Consider the following 9,542-nt stretch of genomic DNA (forward strand, 5'->3'; position numbering starts at 1 on the left):
TCTTACCAATCTTCTCATTCTAGGTTTAATGTATGACTCATAGTAGGGGAACACCTATAGTAGCAATCATAGATCTAGAAAGAATAATTCGAAGAAATCATCGATAGCAACAACAATAGTAGCAACAGATGCAAGACCCACCACCACCGGCTGTAGCCAACATACCACGCCGGAATTCATTATTCGACGACACCAACGATAACCCTTTAAAAGATCCATCAGTGCCATAGTTACCTGCAAACTTACACATGGCTCATAACGAGAGAACCTTAAGAGATTATGCATTACCAAGTTTCGACATGGTTCAGAATAGCATAATGAGGCAGACAATTATAGCTAAAAATTTTGAGATTAAGCTAGAAATGATTCAAATGATCCATAATAATCTACAATTTAGGGGCACAATGATAGAAGATCCAAATCAACACTTAAAACTGTTTCTCCAACTTTTTTTATACTTTTAAGTATAACGGGGTCATTGATGGCGCTATTCGTCTTCCGTTGGTTCCCTTTTCTTTGGATGATAATTATTTTCTTTGTTAGATTCGCAGGCATCAGGGTCTATCATGACATAAGACAAACTCATTGGAAACTTCTTACAGAAGTTCTTTCCTGTTAGTAAAGCAGTTCAACTGAGAAGAGAAATTGTTGTATTTAGAAAAATGGAAGGAGAAAGCTTTCATGAAGCTTGGGAATGTTATAAAATGTTGATTCAGAAATGCCCGCACGACAGATTCCCTGAGTGTTTGCAATTGCAGGTGTTTTATAATAGGTTGGATGTGAATGCCAGATTCGGATTAGACAGAGTAGTAGAATGAGCTCTTATGAATAGGACATATAAGGACGCGTATGAAATCATTGAGAACATGACATTGAACTCTTGCTAGTGGCCAATTGAATGATTTACATATGGCTAGAAAGCCGTTACAGTAAAAGCTATTCAAGAGGATGACAGGTATCAATAGTTAGTGGATAGACTTATCCGTACCAAATCTGTAAATAATGCACCATTTATGGGTGGAGGAGACAAATCACTTTTCCACTATATCAACAATCCTGCTGAGGATGTGAATTATATCGAAAATAGGGGTGGGAACCTTTATTTAAATACCTACAATCTTGACTAAAGAGATCACCGGAATTTGAGATGGGAAGGACATCAAGGAGGAAGTAATAGTTCGATTCAAGTTAAAAATACTAACTATCAACCTCCCAATTTGCAGAAACCCTAGGACAGGGTCAACCCGAGTGACCATACTGCACGTGGTCCATGTCTGGATAGTATCGGAGGAGAAATGCAATCAATGAGAATAGATGTAAAGCAGGTGCAGCCTGAGTGCACCAATTCAACCAGAAAATTGACTAAAATTGACAATCAAATGAGCCAATTAATGAGCATGATGGGTGACATCAAAAGAAAAATTGGTATCGGTATTCCCAGTAATATAGAAATAGTCTTCAGGGGGATGGTAAGGAGCACGTAAAAGTAATGGAGGTCCTATCAGGTGAAGTACTGAGTAGCCCAGAAAGCCCTACTCTTGAGGTAAATATGGAGAATGTTGATGACCCTCAAGAGATATCCCTAGAGGCTAAAGATGAACCAGAAACAAATGAAGAAATTGCACCGACAGTTGAGCTAGAAAAAGAGATAACTAAAGATTCTGTTGTTGTATAGACCCCATTCCCTTCAAGGCTAGAAGAAAAATAAAAACGGGATGAAAACAAGTTTGTAAGTTTTCTAAACTTGTTCAAAACATTAAATGTTAACCTACCTTTAATAGAGTTAATTGAGAAAGTTACTAAGTACGCTAAATTCTTAAAGGAAATTATGTCTAGGCATAGGAAAATTAAGGTCGGTGAACAAGTTAATCTAAGCACTTCCTGTAGTGTTATTATTTCAAGACAAGTTCCCTAAAAATTGAAAGACCTGGGATGTTTTACAATTCCCTTCGAGATAAGGAACATTCATTTTAATAGAGCACTATGTGACTTAGGAGCTAGTATTAATTTGATGCCGCTATCCATTTTTGAAAAACTCAGGTTAGGGGATCTCAAAACTACTCAGATAACACTACAATTGGCTAACAGGTCTTCAGTACAACCGAAAGGTGTATTGGAAGATGTGTTAGTCAAGGTGCGCAACTTTATTATCCCAACAAATTTTATGGTTCTTGACTTCGAAGAAGATCGAGAGATACCGATCTTATTAGGAAGACTTTTTCTAGCCCCTTCAAGGCCCACAATTGATTTAGAAAAATGAATTAACCATGAAAATTAATGGTGAGATTGAAATCTTTAATTGTGGTAATCAACAAAGCAAGGAACGCTGAAGGAAGTTATGAGAAAAATGAAACAAATTATTTGTTTCTAACACTCCCAAGCCAAGGGATATACTTCCTTTTATGCATACAGAAAGAAGAAACAGGTCTAAGGAAAGAGACAAGTGGGGAAAGCTGGAATGGCACAACGGACAATAGACTAATACTAATAGAATAGAAGAATCGTCCGTCAGTGACTTGATGATACTATCGGATTCATCTGATAGTAAAACTTAAATTATTTGAATTGATGCTAAAATCTTGTAAATTATTGTATATTTAGCTAACTATTTTTGATAGATTTTAATTTCATTAACTTTGTGTTTTATAGAAACTATAGCACATTAGAAAATGGAATTTTGAGTAAAAACAGAGCCAGTTTTGCAACACAGGAACCCTGTGTTGCAACACCGACGGTAGTTTTTAAAATTGAGAAAATCCTCTCGACGTCGTGACACGGACTTTAAGTTTCGTGACATTGAAGCCAATACACTAAAAATCTAAAATTCTAAAGTGTGTCACGATATCAAACCCCGATGTCATGACATCGGTAAACTACCAGGGATGTCATGACATAGAACCCTTGTGTCGCGACATCACTACAATTTTTTATAGGTGAACCGACCAGATAGCACAACTCGACGATGCTAAAACCCATTGCACCTACCTTTTACACACCTAAACCTCTCATTTTTAACCTAAAACCATATTATTTATATCCTTAAACATATTTTAAGTCCTTTTCCTCTCATCCCTCTCAAAATCTCTTATAACTCCTTAAATCATAAACCCTAAATCTCTACTTTTTTAAACCTCTATACCTCAATCATACTCGATGCCATAAGGAACGAGAACACTCAAGGAACCATAGACACCACACGAAATGAGGAATTCAAACAAATTCTACGAGGTTAAGGGTTCCTAATCTAATACTCTTTACTATTTCATTGAATTTCTTGAATTTTTCCCTCGTTCTCAGTCTTGTAATAATGCCTCATAGAAAAGTTAGAAGAACTATGGAAACAAACCAATGAATGGTTAAAAATCCCTCTAGGTTTTTGAATCCAAATATTGGAAAATATTTTAATGAACTTTAAGGAAAAAATATTTATTTAAAAGAGGTGATTTGATTTATCCATGATTCTCTGTGAGGAAATATGGCCATTAGTTAGATATCATAGGTGGGAGCATTTCTGGACGATCCCAACAGATAATGATGTGGTCCCTATTGTTCAAGAGTTTTATGCATCCTTATGGGACCTAGAGTCTTGAAATACTGAAGGCCATATGTGGGAAATAGTACTTGTGTGAGGGAAGGAAGTGCGAATAACCACTCGAATTATTTGTGATTTTTATAATGCTCTATATTATGAAAAAGATTTTATCGATGAAACTGATATAGAGTATTTTCAAGATATAGATATGGAGAACATTATAAACATTTTAACTAAAGGAAGGGGCGGACAAAAATATCGCCCAGATACCAATATTCCCACATCCTTTCATGAAGCTATTATGTTTCTAGAGGATAAAATGTAGATCCAATTTGTATGAACACGAGTCATCCTTGCTTTAAACGTCTCTTACATTAATAATTTTTGAGCTATTTTACTTTATGTTATTTTACAGAAATAGCATGTATGTATTGGCAGATGGATCCACCAAAAAATGTATTAATGGCCAAAAAGTGGGAGTTTACATTTCCCACTTAGTGATAGCCTTATGCAAAAAGGCAGGTGTACCTATAACATCCACTGAGTAGTCATTAAAACCTTTCTGAAGTATTATCGGTGACACCTTGTTCGAACAATACATAGAGCTGTGAGCAAAACGAATAAAAGATTAGAACAAACGACAATAATAAGTGACAACTACACCAACTTCATCACAAAGGTTGACACGAGCTCAACAAGAAACTGATGAGAGTAGTCATCCAAAGCTAGATTGGATGATACAATGGATGCAAAAGTCACGACCAATAATTCAAGAATTTGCTAGGTAAAATAACATCTGGGTGCCCATTTATACACCTTACATGTTTGGGCCACAAATCTATAGCAGGAGGAAGAGGTGCATGACAGCGAAGGGGAAGGAGAGAATGAGGAAGAAGAGGGAGACAGAAGCGAGGAGATGGATTTTGAGGAGGACGATTGAACATCTTTATAATTCCTTTTTTGAAAAGACTTGTATTAATCTTTTGATGATTTTAATTTAACTTTGTAGGAATATGATTAATAGTAGATTATTAGTTATGTTGCGTTTTGTTTAAGTTTTCTATATAGGAACCCGACACGAAGAAGACTCAAAAAATTCGAGCTTTACATGACCAAAGGAGGAAACACCCACCATTAGCAGTTGGAGCGATAACGATCAATCAGGTAATTTGTCTCATTATCTTTTTATGGCCAAAACTTGAGGACAATGTGCCAACTAAAGTGTCTAGGGGTAACATTTAAAATTTGTTTTAAATTTTTATATTTTTCTTTGACTTTTCTTGTATTTTGTGTTCTTGAGCTTGTAGAAATACAAGTGATTGGTTAGTAGCATGTACATAGGTTGCTTGTGTTTACGAATAAAGTTCGCAAAATGATAGGTAATTTCATATTTTTTATTATTAGACTACTAAGTTCTATATGTTACATTGTAAATAGGCATTAAGTAATCAATTGTACCAAATGACATAGAAAATACAAGGAAATGAGCATACTAGTATGAATGATAAATGGTTGAATTTGAGTTTGTTTGGTTAACTAAATTTGTGCAAAATAAGATATTTAAGGGGTGACCTAAGGAATTGTTTAGAACATACCCAAAGCCAAAAAACTCACCCATAATTATTCACCTCTAGAACCAATTATTGAGTCTGTTAAACACTTCGTAATGAACATTATTACAAAACCCGAGCTTAAAACATTAATTTGTATTTGTCCTTTTTCTTTGGTCCTGAACTACACAGCTTTAGATGTCTGGCCATACGTATTGAGGGTTAAGTAGCTACATCACAGTGGATTTTGTAAAAAGAGAGTGAAATAGGAAAGATTGGTGTGATATAGGAACCATAGGTTAGCCTAAAGTGCAAAACAAATGAAAAATCCAAAAAGAAAATCAGTAAGAGTGGGAAAAGTTCTTGAAAAGCAAAAAGCATTCGTGAGTGAGATGAATTGAAAGAGAAAGTGACAAAGTGACAAGAATAAGGAAAAGAAACTCATTCATTAGTGCACAAAAACTCGTAGGCAAGTCATAATTACTATGTCATGCTATGATTTCTTATATGGAGAAACAAGGAAGGTGAGAGAAGAAGAAATAAAGCGGTGAGCAGGTAAGGGTCACTAATGGGGTAGAATAGGGATCGATACGATGTGCCAAACTATTTTCGTGTTTGTAACCCCTTTGATGCGTACTGTTTTTGAATTCTATACCTATCCTAAGCCTCAGAATGTTACAAGCTAAAAAGTCCTATGTGACATAAATATCCTTATGCATGAATGAACATTATATTAAACAATCGCATAAATTACTATTTGTATTCTGCTCGGATAAGCAAATTAATTATATGTTTTATTGATGGACCCTTAGAGGTGAGACCCTAAATCTTTGTATACTTAGTAAATTATTGAACATAGATGGCTGTGGTCAAAAGTGGTAAGTCAATTATTCATCATGTTAAAGTTGTTCATGAATATGAAATACCTAGTCTTGTGCTCGTGAGTCAATACTTGTATTCTACTTCTTCAAGGAACGTTGTTTTTATTTCTTTTTTTTGTTTGTGTTGCTTGAGGACAACTAATGACTTAAGTGTGGGGGATTTTGATCTATCATAATTCGGTGTAGTAGACTAAACTAATTTTCATTGTTTAGGAGCTTGAAAGTAAGCATTTTCATTAGGTTTTAATTATGCTTTTACAAGAGTTCTTAAAGTCCATAAAATGTACAAATTGAGTCTTTTATTGACCTTAGGGGCCGAATGAGGCCTAAGGGGAGCTAATGAATTGTGTAAGTGCCCAGGAGACCATTAGAAAGCATAATAAATAGATGTTGGTTGCTATGTCCCAACATAGGGAGAAGAATAGAGAAATCACAAAACTAGCTTCGTTGTCCTGACATAGACTAAGGGTGTCACAAAATACCCTTAAAGATATCCCAAGAGGAGTATACTGACTCCTTTTTAGCGACACAGGTCCTGCTATGTCACGACATCGATTTTGGACAGAAACTAACATAAGCTAGGGGGCATTTTGGTCTACACAATCAAACTTAAAGCTTGGGAACGTCAACTAACCTAGGGTTAAGGACGACGACCACCTGAAATCTATAAATTGGCTCCTTTGTCACATGTTATAGACAAAAATTCTTTAGGTTTTTTTTTCTTTTTACTTTTAATTCTAAGTTTAGATTTTCCGTCTTTTAGGTTTTTAAAGTTATTTTCAAGTTGTTCTTGTTTTATCGAGAGATCTAATTTGTGAAGACAATCAAACTCTATGGATCCACATTCATCTTTAATACAAATCAGGCGTTTTCCTAAACTTTATACTTCAATTCATTCATCATGTCCTCTCTTTAGATCAATTCTATATTGTTGAAGAAAGTCGTAAGGAACTAATCCTTCTATGGGGGATTAACAAGTGGATGTATGATCTATTAACTGTTTGTAGAGTTACTGAACGGATCAACTATTTGGGAAATAAAGAACCTAAAACCCTAGGCCTGACAATCCTAGGAAGTCATCAAGGTGGGAATTAACCCAAAATTGGTATGGCCTATTTGTGAACACCTTCACTTAAACTAGCCTAGAGTGTGAGGTCGAAAGATAAGTTGTCCTTCTTGACTTATTATTTTGATTGACGATGAACTCGAAGTGATAGTTAATGGGGATTACCGAAAAGACCTAATCGCCCATAATCAAATTTGATTTATTCTATTCTTTGATCTCTTGAATTTTATTTCTTTATGTTATTTTATGTTATTATTATAAAAATATGAAAAAATCGTTTGATTTTACCTTCGTACTATAATTAAATTAAAACACTAATTAGATCTTTTGGTGTTTAGGTTAAAATTGACCTAACACTCGCCTCCATTGGGTACGATCCTCGGAGTACTCACCTAATCTGTTATAACTATATTACAACTGGACCCATATACTTGTAGATACTGCCTCATATATCCATATCTTTTACTGCAGTATTCACACTCTAAATGTTAGTACGTTCAGAGGTACTCAAGTTGTTGGCGCCGTTGCCGGTGAGGAAATAGCAGTAATTTAATTTTCACTTTTTCACTTCAAAGAATAATTAGGAGAATTTTAGGTTGTAGACTTTGCGGCGTTGTAACCAATCGACACCTTCATGCTGTACTATTTGATGGCAAACACACATTCCGCCTTGTTCTCAAATCGTTTCCCAATAAACAACTCTTTCAACTACAAATTTAACCCTAATCTGTGTGTAGGGACTATATCAATGTACTCAGGGAACTTAGTTTCATGCGTTGCATCTAGATATATGCTCAAGATGTTACCACAAGGGTCATTATAATCCACGACTCCGGTTACTAAAAGAAGGGGCGTGAACATGTTCAACCACCTCCAAGCCTTCATTGTCAACATTTTTCAGATTCTCATCAAGATTGGGATCACTATAATCTTCAATGTTCTGATCAAAATCTTCACCATTATTGGACCCTTCTTCAACAACTGCATCGGTGCCTATCACTCTAGATGTATTTATAGATAGGGACCTGGGATATGGTTGTTATACGAACTTTCACCATAATTTGAATTTTTAGGCATCTGCAATGTCCATCCGTAGTCTTACTAATTTGTCCATCCGACATTAAGATTAAAGTCAAACCTGAAATGTTGACTTATTAGATTGACATTCTCAACGGGCTCTAATTCGGTTAACTCAGCAAATAACTTAACTTGTTGAGGGATTCTCATTTCCCGCCGACCATCATATTTCCAGCATAGTGCCCAAATCATCATCATCTAACTGTTGCATCTCACAAGATTTCAACGGATCTATAGAGATTGAAAACTTGTAAATAATCTGCCGTCTTTGAAATACACAACCAACATTACCTTCTACAATTTCACCATAAAAAAGAACGTACACCAAAAACACTGAGTTGTTCATCTTCACCACAATTTCTGAGCTCTCCTACTAAACACAACAATTTCTCTATTTTCTTCTTTTCCAATTCAAATGTTACTAGAATGATCTATATATGTAGTACGACCAAGGTGGTCATGCAAAAGAGAATGGCTCCACCAAAATAAAAAAAATCATTTTTGTGGAAGGGGGTGATGCCATTCTCTATGGCACCACCAAATAAAAGAACAATTTGAATTTTAAATTAAAAAAAATTTAAAAAAAAGAGTGGCAAATTACAATGGTTGAGCCATTCTTTATGGAACCACCAAGTAAAATAATATTCTAAATTTTGAAATAAAACAAAACAATTAAAAAAGTGTGGCAAATTACACTGGTGGCGCCTTTTTTATGGCATAATCAAATAAAATAACATTTTAAAAAAAGGTGGCAGATTACACTAGTGGCGCCATTCTTTGTGGCACCACAAAATAAAATGATATTTTTTTAATTTAAAAACAACTACATAAAAAAATAAAAAAATTAACCCTGATACAACAAAGTGGTGGTGCCATTCTCTATGGCTCTACCACCATTAATTATTTTTTGGCCTTCCAGTTATTGAGAAATACCAGTATTTCCTTAATATTTATACAGGTGCCGCCATTCTCTATGGCTCCACCAATTTTTTTTATATTGTAATGGTTGACATGGCATGTTGGTGGCACCAAACTCTTTTGCTCCACTAATTTTTACTATTTATTTTAGGTCATTTACGTACATAATCAAGAAGTGGGCCAGTTTCATAATTTTTTAAATTTTACGGTGATTTTAGTAAAAAGCCAACAATTACTTATTCACACTTATAAAAGAAGAAAAATTAATCAGAAGATTGTATCGAACATATCAAAGTTATGTTACAATGAACAAAATCTCATAATAAAAAAAACACGCACTTATATTAATATAGAACATAATATTATGGCAAGTATAGGGACCAAAAACTTTAGCCCGTAGCCTTGCAACTTTTCTTTAGTAACTTTGTCTAGCGTTTCTATCATTGAAGGAGTCAAATGATTCTTAGCATCTTCAACTTTACCACGTCTGAAAAATGCCTTGTACTCCACACCCGATG

At 34.8% G+C, this 9,542-nt stretch overlaps 1 non-coding gene across 1 annotated transcript; it reads right to left on the reverse strand.

The window, feature by feature from the left end:
- Positions 1-629: 629 nt before the first annotated feature.
- On the reverse strand, positions 630-736 carry LOC121225994 (small nucleolar RNA R71). Its single transcript, XR_005923894.1, has one exon. It is a non-coding gene; the product is annotated as a small nucleolar RNA R71 (small nucleolar RNA).
- Positions 737-9,542: the final 8,806 nt, after the last annotated feature.

Source organism: Gossypium hirsutum, chromosome D13 (genome assembly GCF_007990345.1).
Source record: "Gossypium hirsutum isolate 1008001.06 chromosome D13, Gossypium_hirsutum_v2.1, whole genome shotgun sequence".
NCBI lineage: Eukaryota > Viridiplantae > Streptophyta > Magnoliopsida > Malvales > Malvaceae > Gossypium > Gossypium hirsutum.